The 15,552-nt window shown below is 38.4% G+C and overlaps 1 pseudogene; it reads right to left on the bottom strand.

Annotated features, from left to right (window-relative positions):
- The window catches only part of LOC139840818 (receptor-like protein EIX2), an 83,984-nt pseudogene that overhangs the window by 55,687 nt on the left and 12,745 nt on the right, over nucleotides 1-15,552 (bottom strand).

The following is a 15,552-nucleotide window of genomic DNA, read 5'->3' as shown; positions in this document are numbered from 1 at the left end:
TGGAAAAAGGGGTAAACTAAACCCAAGGTATGTAGGCCCGTTCAAAATTATCGAACGCATCGGACCGGTAGCTTATCGACTCGAGTTACCGCAACAACTCGCCGGAGTACATAATACATTTCACATCTCGAACCTTAAAAAGTGTCTTGCAAAGGAAGACCTCACCATTCCTCTTGAAGAAATTCAAGTTGACGAGAAACTACAATTCATAGAAGAACCAATCGAGATCATGGACCGTGAAGTTAAACGGCTCAAGCAGAGCAACATACCGATCGTTAAAGTTCGTTGGAATGCACGAAGAGGTCCCGAGTTTACTTGGGATCGAGAGGATCAAATGAAACAAAAATACTCGCATTTGTTTCCCGATGACGCAAAATAGGTACGATTTTAAAATTTCGGGACGAAATTTATTTAACGGGTAGGTACTGTAATGACCCGGACTTTTTCGATCGATCTATACTTATAAGATTAATATTTACATAAATTAAACCTTACCAACATGATAAGCAACCCAAATTGTTGAGACTTATATTTTTGAAAAGAGATTTACACAACGTTTGACCGTCTAGTTTGACCGATGATATCACGAACTATATAACATATGATAATTATACGTTTGTGTATATATATGTATATATACATATTTAACATGATCTAAGGATGTTTTAATATCTCATTTTGTATTAATAACAATAAGTTATAAGTATATTTTGAAACTACTAACTTAAGTTTTCAAAACGATAACTTTAAGTAACGTTTTTTAATATAAATACTTATAACCTATAATGTTTATACATATATCGTATATGTAATGTATTTAATCACTTTTTAAGGACTTAAATACATAAAACAATATAAGTATATTCACAAAAGATAACTATATTTGAATCCTCGTTCCGTTTTCACAAGATTTCTATACGTATATCTAGAGTATATGTACTCGTATCATACCTAACTTCTATACGTATTTACTATTGGTATATACACATCAAATCACCACCTAACTAGACCTTGTTACTGTCCTAATGTAGAGGTAATTACTTTTGTAAGATAGTATGACTAATTACACAAAATAACAACCTAAAATCTTGTCTTGGTTCCCCTTGATTCACGTTTTTAAGAGCTGGGGGGGATCATCATTTTGATTCATTTTTACCTCAAATCTCTAGCTAAATACACACACACTTATGAACCCTAAACACCTTAACCATCTCAGCCCACAACCATGAAGATCTAGCTTCAAAAACATCACTTAATCACCATAAGAAAACCCTTACAAAAACACTTCAAGAATCCTTCCAAGAACACAAGTTTATTTCCAATCTTTCATCCAACTCCACCACTCTTTTGGTTCTAGGTTTTTACTCCTCTTTTACAGCAATCTTGTCCAAGTAACTTTAGGTAGTAACTTTATTCATAACCTTATTCGATTCATATATATATAGTTATCTTATTTTATGGTATACAATTTTAACAACAAGAACATAGTTTGAATGATTTCAAACTTGTTTACAAACTAAATAGATCCTTCTAACTTAACTTTTAAAATACTTCAAGACCTATAATATATCATAAATATATGCTAATTTAACAAGGTATAACTTGGTTTTTCAAAGAACACCTTAAAAACTGAATTTACGACGTCGGAGTACAACCGGGGGCTGTTTTGGGTTGGATAATTAAAAACCATCTTGAACTTTGAATTGGAGGCTTATTTTCTGGAAAATTGATATTTACTATGAATATGTTAACACATAAAAATTTCATGATTTAACTCAAAGTATAAGTATTTTTAGAAAAATAATCATTTAAGGTTGTTTACATGATGGAAAATGATCAACTTCATAAGTTTCACCAAAGTTTGACCTATGACCTGTGATTTTGAATACAAACTAAGGTATTTACAGTTCATATTCTTAAAGAAGGACTCGATCCAAGGAAGTGTCAAGTTGAACCAACGAAAACGGAGTTGTAACGAAGAAACTATGACTAAAACAAGATCGGATATCCAAAACTAGTTTAGCCACGAAAATAATTGGAGAAAAATTAAATAAATCACATCTTTCTAAAATAACATGATATTTTATATATATGTACTCATAATTTAATTTTATATATTTCAGGATCACCCATAAACTATACGAGAAGATTAATCATAAGATCCCATGATTGTACGCAATACGTCTTCTTGACAATATAGGTACCATGGGTCAAGATTAATCCCGAACAATACAAATACGATGGGGGTTTTATTTATTTCAATGGGGGTTTTATTTATTTCGATGGGGGTTTTATTTATTTATTGAACACCTAAATATGAACCATTAAAATTGAATTGCTAACTACGGACTAAGAAGACATTAAAAGTATTATAAGTATATATACGTGACGATTGTTTAAAATGAAAATATATTGATATATTATATATGGATAGGTTCGTGATATCAACCGGAGACCAAGTCAAAATATATATATCTTCAAGGCAAAAGTGAGTATATAGTCCCACTTTTAAACTCTAAATATTTCGGGATGAGAATACATGTATTTTATGTTTTACGATATGGACACAAGTAACTGAAAAATATATTCTACGTTGAGTTGTACCACTGGCATACTTCCCTGTAGCTTGGTAACTACTATTTACAGCGGTATTGTAAACGCGAATCCTGTTGATAGATCTATCGGGCCTGACAACCCCAACCGGACTGGACGACCAGTATTCAACGGTTGCACAGTACTTCGTTTCGTGACTACACTTGGTACGGTGTAGTAAGATTTCATAATAAAGGGCATATGCGACGTGATTAAATGTTAAGTATGGTTACCAAATGCTCAACCACTTAGAATATTTTTATTAAAATGTTTATATATGAAATCTTGTGGTCTATATATATATATATTGCTGCTGGCATTAAACCTATATCTCACCAACTTTATGTTGACGTTTTAAGCATGTTTATTCTCAGGTGATAACTAAAAGCTTCCGCTGCAACATGTTGAATTTAAGCAAGATCTTGAGTATGCATATTTGTGTCAAAAATAAAACTGCATATCGGAGGATTTGTAATGTAAAATATGTTGGAGGTCGTATTGTTATTATCACATGTAAAGTTTGTAAGTCTAAGATTATCGCTAAACGATAATCCTTATTAAGTTGTTTAAACCTTGTATTTGTAATAAAAGCTATGGTTTGTATTGTAAAAACAAATGCAGTTTTTGAAAAATGTCGCATATAGAGGTCAATACCTTGCGATGAAATCATATGTTATTGTATTCGTCCTTATGGTTAAGGTCGGGTTATGACAGGGGAGAAGACTAGTTCTTTAGGGTCTGCTAGGGAAAGACCATTCGGGTTCCATTTTCGAGAACTATATGAAAACAGACAATCTAACTCTAACAGAAATACATATTATCCTTTAAAGACTTGATTCTCCCCACACTTAGTTAGCTGTGGTGTCGAAATTGTGATTAACTTCGTTGTCGACTTCCATCGGACCATGTATGTAATGTTTAACTCTGTGACCATTAACTTTAAATTCAATCCCATTTGAATTTATCAATTCTATCGTTCCGTATGGGAAAACTCTTTTGACTATGAATGGTCCAGACCATCTTGATTTCAATTTTCCAGAAAATAGCTTGAATCGTGAATTGAAAAGAAGAACTCTGTCTCCTTCTTTAAATTCTTTTGAACTTCTGATTCTTTTATCATGCCATTTCTTCGTTCTTTCTTTATAGATTAACGAATTATCGTATGCTTCATGTCTTAATTCTTCTAATTCGTTTAGTTGACTTAATCGTAGACGTCCGGCTTCATGTAAATCAAGATTACATGTCTTCAAAGCCCAAAATGCTTTGTGTTCAATTTCTACTGGAAGATGACATGCTTTTCCATAAACAAGTCTAAAAGGTGTGGTTCCAATTGGAGTTTTGTAGGCTGTTCTAAAAGCCCAGAGTGCATCCTCCAATTTAATGGACCATTCCTTCGGATTTGATCCTACGGTTTTCTCTAGAATACGTTTTAAAGCTCGGTTGGTATTTTCAACTTGTCCACTTGTTTGTGGATGATATGCGGTGGAGATTTTATGAGTTACTCCATATCTTTTAAGAACTTTCTCAAGTTGATTATTACAGAAATGAGTACCCCGATCACTTATTAAAGCTTTCGGTGTTCCAAACCTTGCAAAAAGACGTTTTAAAAAGTTGACTACAACTCGTGCATCGTTAGTTGGGAGAGCTTGTGCTTCCGCCCATTTAGATACATAATCAATAGCTACGAGTATATATAGATTATTATGAGATTTTGGAAATGGACCCATAAAGTCAATACCCCAAATGTCAAATACTTCACATACTTGGATGACATTTTGTGGCATTTCATCACGTTGACTTATTTTTCCAGCCCTTTGACATGCATCACAGGATTTGCAAAGAAGATGTACGTCTTTGTAAATTGTAGGCCAATAGAATCCAGCTTCATAAACTTTTCTTGCTGTTAGTTGAGGCCCATAATGCCCTCCTGTTGGTCATGTGTGACAATGGTTTAAAATTTTACTAGCTTCATCTCCAAATACACATCGGCGTATTATTCCATCGGGACAACTTTTAAACAGATGTGGATCTTCCCAGAAATAGTGTTTTATATCACTGAAGAATTCTTTCGTCTTTGGTACGATAATCCTTTTTCAAGGAATCCACAAACTAAGTAGTTTGCATAGTCTGCAAACCATGGGATTTCATTATAATCTATCTTCAATAGATATTCATCAGGAAAGTTGTCTTGTATGGCCGATTCATTTAGAACTTCTAACTCAGGATTTTCAAGACGAGAAAGATGATCAGCGGCGAGATTTTCTGCTCCTCTTTTATCTCGGATTTCAATATCAAACTCTTGTAAGAGTAAGATCCAATGGATTAATCTTGGTTTAGCATCTTGTTTTGAAAATAGGTATCTAAGAGCAGAATGGTCGGTATAGACCACCGTTTTTGCTAGAACGAGATATGATCGAAATTTGTCAAAAGCAAAGACAATAGCAAGGAGTTCTTTTTCAGTAGTTGTATAGTTAGTTTGTGCTCCTTGTAACGTCTTACTAGCATAATATATAGGTTGAAATCGTTTTTCAATCCTTTGTCCTAAAACGGCTCCCATTGCAAAATCACTTGCATCGCACATTAGTTCAAATGGTAGATTCCAATTTGGTGTTATCATGATCGGCGCATTAGTGAGTTTTTCTTTAAGAATATTAAAAGATTTGATACACTCATCTGAAAAGATGAATGGAGCATCCTTTTCTAGGAGTTTATTCATAGGAGTGGCAATTTTAGAAAAATCTTTTATGAAACGTCGGTAAAAACCGGCATGCCCTAGAAAACTCCTAACTCCTCTAACATTGGTGGGATGTGGAAGTTTAGCAATTACATCTACTTTAGCTCTATCCACTTCAATTCCTTCTTTTGAAATTTTATGTCCAAGAACGATGCCTTCTTTAACCATGAAATGGCATTTCTCCCAATTAAGTACTAGATTTGATTTTTCGCATCTAATTAGCATTCGTTCCAGATTAACTAGACATGATTTAAATGTATCACCGAAGACTGAAAAGTCATCCATGAATACTTCCATGCATTCTTCTATCATGTCGTGAAAAATCGCCATCATACACCTTTGAAAGGTTGCAGGGGCGTTGCAAAGTCCAAATGGCATGCGTTTGTAAGCAAAAGTACCATAAGGGCACGTGAATGTGGTTTTCTCTTGGTCTTCGGGTGCTATTGAAATTTGAAAATATCTGGAAAATCCATCTAGAAAACAATAGTAACTATTTCCGGCTAATTTTTCCAACATTTGATCTATGAAAGGTAAGGGAAAGTGATCTTTTCTGGTGGCGTCATTTAATTTTCTATAATCAATACATACACGCCATCCTGTTACAGTCCTAGTAGGAATAAGCTCATTTTTTTCATTTGTAATGACAGTCATGCCACCCTTCTTAGGCACGCATTGAACTGGGCTTACCCATGGACTATCAGAAATTGGATATATCAAACCTGCATCTAGCAGTTTAATAATCTCTTTCTTAACTACATCTTGCATATTAGAATTTAGTCTTCGTTGGCGTTGCACATATGTTTTATGACCTTCTTCCATAAGGATTTTATGTGTGCAATACGAAGGACTTATTCCTTTAATATCATGAATCTTCCATGCAATGGCTGGTTTATGAGCTTTCAACATAGAAATGAGTTGTGATTTCTCATTTTCAGTAAGAGAAGACGATATTATTACAGGTAATTCAGATTCACCATGTAAATAAGCGTATTCCAAATGGTTTGGAAGTGGTTTTAACTCTAATTTCGGAGGTTCTTCTATCGATGATTTATATCGATATCTGTCTTCTTCTTTTAGCATTTGAATTTCTTCTGTTGTTGGTTCATATCCATTAGCTATTAGTGTAACTAACATTTCAGCTTCATCAATTGGTTCATTACCTTCTCCTAAAGAACATTCTCCTGTTCCTTGTAATTCTGGAAATTCTTCTAATAATTCTGCATGTGCATCTATAGTTTGAATATAATAACATGTATCATCTGCAGATTGTGGTTGTTGCATTGCTCTATTAACTGAAAAGGTAACACTCTCATCTTCTATACTTAGGGTCAATTTCTTACCGAACACGTCTATCATTGCTTTAGCCGTGTTTAAGAATGGTCTTCCTAATATGAGAGGAACTTGAGAATCTTCTTCCATGTCCAGAACAACAAAATCTACTGGAAATACTAAAGTACCAACTTTAACTAGCATGTTCTCCATTATCCCTCTAGGATATTTTATTGATCTATCGGCTAGTTGTATGCTTATTCTGGTTAGTTTCAATTCTCCAAGGTCTAGTTTAGCGTATAGTGAATACGGCATTAGATTTATACTAGCACCTAAGTCTGCCAATGCTTCTATTGAACTAAGACTACCCAGAAAACATGGAATTATGAAACTTCCTGGATCAGATAGTTTTTCTGGTATCTTATTCAACAGCACTGCTGAACAATTAGCATTCATAGTAACAGCCGAGAGTTCTTCCATTTTCTTTCTATTTGAGATTAGATCTTTCAAGAATTTAGCATATCTAGGCATTCCTGAAATCACATCAATGAAAGGAAGATTTACATTTATCTGTTTAAACATATCCAAGAATTTGGATTGCTCGGCTTCAAGTTTCTCTTTCTTTATTTTACTCGGATAAGGAAGTGGTGGTTGATATGGTTTAACATAAGGTTTATCCTTAACTGTGTTATCTTCATTAACCTTTTCAACTACCGGTTCTTTTTCCTTATCTTGATCAGGTTGTGGTTCTTATGGAGTAGGAATAGTTTCATCAGAAGTTACAGGTATTTCCGGTGGTTTAAGTGTTGTACCACTTCTTGTGGTAATGGCTTTAGCTGTTTCATTCCGGGGGTTAGCATTTGTATCACTAGGTTGACTTCCCGGTTTTCTTTCACCTATTAACCTTGCTAGGTTACTCACTTCTTGTTCTAGATTTTGAATAGAAGCTTGTTGATTTCTAAATGCTTGAGCATTTTGTTCATTAGTTTGTTTCTGAGATGTGAAAAACTGCGTTTGAGTTTCAACTAGCTTCGTCATCATATCTTCTAAATTCGGCTTTTTATCATCGGTTTGTTGTGGTGGTTTGTTTTGAAAATTAGGTCGTTGCTGATTGTAAGTATTATTGGATACTTGTTGATTGCTAGGACCTTGTTGGTTGTTGTATGGAATATTTCGGTTATAATTTTGGTTTTGATTGTAAATCGGTCTTGGCGGTTGATAATTATTCTGATAATTATTTACAGGCCTTTGGTTTATGTATGAAATATTCTCTCTTTGTTCCATTGTTAATTCAATACTGAGACAATCTTTTGTCAAATGTGGTCCTCCACACTGCTCACAACTAATTCGTATTGAGTGAATATCTTTAGTCATCTTTTCCATTCGTCTCTCCACAGCATCTATCTTTGCGGAAATGGAATCTAAGTCATGGCTAGAATCGGCTCTAGCTGCTTTAGATGATCTAACAATGTCTTTTTCTTGGTGCCACTCATGTGAGTGGGAAGCAGTATTATCAATAATTTTGTAAGCATCAGTTTCGGTTTTCTTCATAATAGAACCACCAGCTGCTATATCTATGTCTTTTCTTGTAGTGATGTCGCATCCTTGGTAGAATATTTGTACTATTTGACAGGTGTCTAAACCATGTTGCGGACATCCTCTTAACAACTTTCCATATCTTGTCCATGCCTCATATAGAGTTTCATTTGGTTTCTGTGTAAACGTAACAATTTCTGCTTGAAGTCTTACAGCTTTAGATGCAGGAAAGAATTGTTTAAGAAATTTGTCAACTAAAACATCCCATGTATCAATCGCCCCTTCAGGTAACGATTCCAACCAATCTTTGGCTTCTCCCTTTAAAGTCCAGGGAAATAACATGAGATATATCTGTTCATCCTCCACTTCTCGGATTTTAAATAGTGTGCAGATCCTATTAAAGGTACGTAGATGTTCATTTGGATCTTCCTTCGGCGCACCACTAAATTGGCATTGATTAGTCACCATGTGTAGAATTTGTCCTTTGATTTCATAATCTGGCGCATTAATGTCTGGATGAGTAATTGCGTGACCTTGGCCAGTGCGTTTAGCTCTCATTCGGTCTTCCATACTTAAAGGTTCCAGATTCTCCATAATTGAATTTGTTGAATCGGTATCACTAGATGATTCTGATTTAATGGTTCGTTCCTCAACAATCTCTGTTTGAATGATTGGTGGCTCTGGAGGAAAGTTTAGTGGTTCAGGATCTACGAACCGTTCCTGAGTATTCTCCGGATTCTCAATTGTGAGGTCGGATTCAAAAAATGGATTATCGGAAATTTGAACTGAAGTACTTGGTCGACTTATAACAACCCGAACCAACCCGCGAACAAACCACGTGAAAATACAAAATAAAAAAAAAAATTTGCTGAACTGCCACCTGGCGCGGCGCGCCATATAGGCCGCGCGGCGCGCCAAACCTGACTGTCCGGAAAGTCTTTAAATGCGAAAATGTTTGACTAGTTCCCGACGTATTTAGACAAAACGCTTTTAACCGCATGTTCAATATATGAAAACTAGCGCGTTCCATTAATAAAATTTAGTTTACGAAGCGGGGCCCACATCGACCCAAATTACCCTTTAAGTATCAAAATACAATTTTCGACCATAAGACTTTTAATACAAAACAAAGCCGAGCATGGCGATTGGGGATACGCTACCCAATCCTAATAAATCCAAAAGCAAGCCTTCTACGCAAATTATGCAAGTCCTCTAATCCTCGCGCTTACCCGAGCCACCATCCGCATGCAATCTATAAAAAGAGTCAACAACGAGAGGGTAAGCTAACGCTTAGTGAATGATAATATACTACATACATATATATGTATAAAATGGACACGCCACAAAATAACAAATACCGCATACCGAGGCATCCATATAAGGCACTAAACTAAGCATACCGTACGATCTCTAAGCAACGAGCTAAAGATACAACAACAATATAAGTTCACCAACGACGATGTGAACAACGCCAAATAGCTACACCCGGAGGGTTAGCTACAACACAACAATACATTAATATATAACAATATAAACGAACAAGGTTAACACCTTAACCCAATACCGAGAACCAAATACCACAATGAAGATTGGCCGAACTACACGAGCCTTAGTAATCCGAAACCACACGAGATTACTATCTTCACAACATCGAGGTTGGCCGAACTACACGAGCCTTAGTAATCCGAAACCACACGAGATTACTACCTCAATAAGATGACCGAACTACACGAGTCACCATGAATCCGAACTACACGAGATTCATTTGATAAGATGACCGAACTACACGCGTCATCGTGAATCCGAACTACACGCGATTCACTTCTCCAACTCAAAACCCTTCGCCATTGGGGTTATATCATCCACATCACAACCACGTGTGAACGTGTACACACAAAACGTGTACCTCGCCAAAGGTGGTCAACCAAAACGCACAACCGTGCCAATTGGATCTAAACGCAAGTCTATCAAATCCACCTATATGTGAAGTGAGCTCTATAACCGAGAACCACTTCACCCGACCCGCACCCATCCTACACATACATATGCACATAGGATATTAACACTCACCTTGAAGTCTTGAAGAATGCTTCCAAGTAAACCGCAACTCGCCAATGGAAAATACCTATTCCATTATCACAATTACAACAATACACTTAGAGTGGATTTACAAATCAACCCAATTCGACACTTAGTGCAAATTTGACCCAAATGCACTTCCAAGCACAAACCGTGCCCAAAACTAACCAATAATCACTAACACAAGTGAGAATGGTCCTAATACGCCAATTAAACCCGAACTCAAGTGTTAAACACGTGTCATACCCATTTTGACACTTAAACCCTAATTTTGACCCATAAGGTCAAAATCTCACCATTTACAAGTTTTGACACCAAAACACATTTAACTTGGTTTTATACTTCAACTTAATCCATTTCAAGTTTATAAACCTCATTAAATCGCCAAATGGGTCATAATCACCACCAAACCCTAATTTGACCCAAAGTCACAATTAGTCAACCAATTAACCTTAAATGGGTTTCAATACTTCCTTAATCACTAACTTAAGTGATTAAACTCAATTTCAAGTCCTAAACATGGCCAATTAGTTCACCAACCCAAAATCCACCAACAATTAACAATAAACCCAATTACTAGCATCACTAAACCCATTTCATCATCTAAAAGGGTTTTTCATCAAACTAACTCAAACCCTAACTTGAATATCAAATCAAATAGATGAAATTCGGAGTTTAAGCTTACCAATACTACCACAACGTAGCTAGGAACGAAAGGAACAACTTTAGAACTCGAGCTTTTGATCCAAACGGCCTCCTTCTTCTCCAAAACCCCAAATCTCTCTCTAGAATCTCTATCTCTCTCTAGATAGTTGGGAGTGATGGATGGATGTGAATATCATCCAAAACTGATCCAAACCAGCTAATATGGCTCACAAATCCGGCCCTAAGTGAAATTACCCAATTGCCCTTCATTTAAAACAATTAAAAAGAAGAAGAGGGCTGTCTGCGCGATTTGGCGCGGCGCGCCCCAGACCCGCGCGGCGCGCAAGTAGCCAGTTTCAGATTCTTTTCCCTTTCCAATTACATAACAATATTCAACGAAGCCCGTTCTCGAATGTCATAAGTACACAAGTATACAAGATAAATATTCGGGTCTTACAACTCTCCCCCACTTAAACTCGATCACGTCCTCGTGATCCTCGTCACTTAACCAAACGGACCACACTCCACGGTCCTCAAACATATGTCCCAATCCGACTTTCCTAGGCAACTCTTCCCAATGAATCACCTCTAACAACCAAAATCGTCACACGCGATTTAACAAATCACAATCCGAGCACTAAAACCATGCTCAATCCCTCACATCGGGAAACTCAACCAATCTCGAACCGAGATATCAACCCTCTAGCGTATCATTACCAAGTACAATGCTAAAAGCAACCAAGTTTAAATCCTAAAGTCAACAATCCGAAACGATGAAGACCGAACCAAACGAACCCTTACGGATTACACCAATCACTAAACATCCATTGTAGTGCGCAATACGACCAATACGTAACTACCGTAACATCATAATCCAACGGCTAGAACCGATAGCGCCCAAAACGACTATGAAAACGCAAAACCCAAGGTGTACGAAATCAACCATCGTCACACCCGTAACAAACATGTGAGCGAAACACGGCTATCGCCTCACTAATCCCACAACATGGTCCTCACGACCCCACCATCGACGTATAAAATGACCGATAGTTCCCGCAACATGGTCCTTACGACCCTACCATTGGTGTATCAAACAACCAATAGATCACACGACACGAAGGCTGGCCGAAAACACACGCGCCCTAGTGAATCCGAACTACACGCGACTCACTACCTTCACCACAACAACAATCGGGAATGGCCGAACTACACGCGCCATAGTGAATCCGAACTACACGAGAGTCACTATCCCGGAGGAATGATCGAACTACACGAGTCATTTGTGAATCCGAACTACACGAGACTCACTCCTCAATACAATGACCGAAACCACACGAGTCATTTGTGAATCCGAACTACACGAGATTCACTTCCACAACATCGAGGTTGGCCGAACTACACGAGCCTTAGTAATCCGAAACCACACGAGATTACTACCTCAATAAGATGACCGAACTACACGAGTCACCATGAATCCGAACTACACGAGATTCATTTTGATAAGATGACCGAACTACACGCGTCATCGTGAATCCGAAACCACACGCGATTCACAATCTCAACATAGGAATGGTACTCGCATTTCCCACCGGTACTCGCATTTCCCGATAGTGTTACACCATACCGACATAACACTACTCCCTTGATGAAGTCAGCGGACCCCGAAGGTCATGCTCCACCAATCACAACACCGGATGAAGTCAGCGAACCCGAAGATCATGCTTCACCGATATAACACCACGCTCATGATGAAGTCAGCGGACCCCGAAGGTCATGCTCCACCAATCACGTATTCCCATGATGAAGTCAGCGGACCCTAAAGATCATGCTTCATCAAACAACCATACCATAATCGAGCAAGAACCACCTATACCAAACATAGGTACCAAACAATAATTCTCCACAAGAGAACCCGACACACACCTCCCTCAACCGGAGGATTTCACCTTGCTCGCCAAACACGTCCATTATCCCTCAACGAGATTTACCACATTACCACCTTAGTGATAATTCAAATCCAAAATCATAAGTACAATCTATCCAAAATTGTACTCTACCACAAATCGACCCAACCAGGTCTCGACAACACTTTCCGGATCTACCAAAAGCATCATCCGAAATCTCACACTAAAACTTCCTCGTGCGGGAGTGTAACTCCCCCACTTAGAACCACGTTCCATATCCACAACTCGTACAACCGTACAATGCTACCACAGGTAGACTTTACCAACAATTTGGGCTCACACGACCCATTACCACATCTTGCTCCAACCTTGAGCACACGAAGGATTTTAACCAACCCTTAAACACTTTGTACGAAAAGTGTACCGCAACACAATCGGAGTCGAACACCACGCTAGTAGGTATAAAAGAGGCACCTAATGTCGCGTCATAAAGACTCCATTACCAACACACATCGAGATTTAAAACACTCGATCTCAAGGGTTCCAACCAACCGACGAACCTCATGATTCGTCACTTCAACATAAAAGCGAACACGCGCTTAACAACCAAACACCAAAACCATTTCCGTGGCTTGGTAGAAACGTTTCCCAAATACTAAGGAATGCTTGGTTGCACCAAGTCTTACGCCCTTCGCCCGTCAATCAAACATTAACATAGGGTACTTCCATTAGGAACGTCACCCATAGCATAACATGCACAACAAATGCACGCAACTCAAACTCAAACGGCATTTAATAAATAATCAAAAGACATATTTATCAAAATTAAACGTACCTTAACGTCTCCTGGCCGCACCCGTCCCCGCTAACTTGGGACATTCCGACTTACGATGTCCTTCTTTTTGGCAATTAAAGCACACCATACCATCACCCTTTGGTACCGAACATTCCCAAGACTTGTGACCCCTCACGCCACAATTGTAACATCTAGCCGCACTAGAATCTGACATACCCGCTCGCGTACCACCCGTGCTCACACTCGGACCCTTAGCCCTCTTACTCGGAGCACCATAAGAAACGACCCTTCGCTCACTTGAAGGTTCACCCTTTTTCGATCGTGAATACGACTCAAAACCTCTAGCCAAGTCGAATAATTCCGAAAACGATTTCGCTTGACCCCGGCTAATTTTACTTTTCAAGTCATCATTCAAGGTCCGATAGAAATCTCCCATCAACAAACGATCATTCCCCAAATACTCCGGACAAAAACGAGCCTTCGCCATAAAGGTCGTCTTGAGAGTACTCAAATCCATAGATCCTTATCGCAAATTTCGCAACTCATTACGCAATTCCCACAAATCGGCCGAAGTCCGGAACTCCTCGAAGAATTCCTCCTTAAAGTCGTCCCACGATAAAGCCATAAACGTCTCGCCACCGACAAGATCAATCTTACCATCCAACCAATCCCTTGCCCTACCCAGCAACAAACTCGTAGCGAGTCTCGTCTTTCTCTCGGGAGGGCAATCAATAGTACGGAAACACCCTTCGACGTCCGAAATCCAAGTTGTGCTTACCAAAGGATCCGGCTTTCCGTCATACATCGGGGGTTTAGTCCTCATGAAGCTCTTAAGATAACGCTCCATTTCACCACTACTTTGAAGTTCGGAATACCTCCTTTCCATTCTTTCTTCTAACGCACCCATTTGCTCCGCAACGGCGGCCGCAACCCTAGTGTTAAACTCTACGTCATTCGCCTCGGTCTCGTTTCGCGTCGTCATTCTAAAGAATGCAAAACGATTAGTCCACGAACGTGTAAAACCGTACGCACGACACAGCCCCATCTTGCTAAACACTCATCATACATCACTTGTTAGACACGATTTGCACCCGTAATAAGGTTTGCAAGTTCTTATTACGCACACATGCCGCATCGACTCGTTAGTACAACGACCGTCTCGCTCGATGATATACACAAACACAGTCAAAATTCTACGCGGTACAAACACACGCGAGAATTATTATCACAACACAACAACATATTAATAATATCCGCATTACTAATATAAACGTTAGTCAACCTATAGCCAAGGCACTAACCAAACCCATTTCGACCCGTAATCCTACAAGTCCCGCAACAATTTAAGCACACACAAGTCTAAGTCTAGGCACCTATCTCAAGTCACCTAAATCCCTTAGACCATGCTCTGATACCACTTGTAACAACCCAAACCAACCCGCGAACAAACCACGTGAAAATACAAAATAAAATTTTTTTTTGCTGAACTGCCACCTGGCGCGGCGCGCCATATAGGCCGCGCGGCGCGCCAAACCTGACTGTCCGGAAAGTCTTTAAATGCCAAAATGTTTGACTAGTTCCCGACGTATTTAGACAAAACGCTTTTAACCGCATGTTCAATATATGAAAACTAGCGCGTTCCATTAATAAAATTTAGTTTACGAAGCGGGGCCCACATCGACCCAAATTACCCTTTAAGTATCAAAATACAATTTTCGACCATAAGACTTTTAATACAAAACAAAGCCGAGCATGGCGATTGGGGATACGCTACCCAATCCTAATAAATCCAAAAGCAAGCCTTCTACGCAAATTATGCAAGTCCTCTAATCCTCGCGCTTACCCGAGCCACCATCCGCATGCAATCTATAAAAAGAGTCAACAACGAGAGGGTAAGCTAACGCTTAGTGAATGATAATATACTACATACATATATATGTATAAAATGGACACGCCACAAAATAACAAATACCGCATACCGAGGCATCCATATAAGG

The sequence above is a fragment of the Rutidosis leptorrhynchoides genome, chromosome 4, assembly GCF_046630445.1.
Source record: "Rutidosis leptorrhynchoides isolate AG116_Rl617_1_P2 chromosome 4, CSIRO_AGI_Rlap_v1, whole genome shotgun sequence".
In the NCBI taxonomy this organism is placed as follows: Eukaryota; Viridiplantae; Streptophyta; class Magnoliopsida; order Asterales; family Asteraceae; genus Rutidosis; species Rutidosis leptorrhynchoides.
This window is presented reverse-complemented; position numbering and strand designations above follow the sequence as displayed.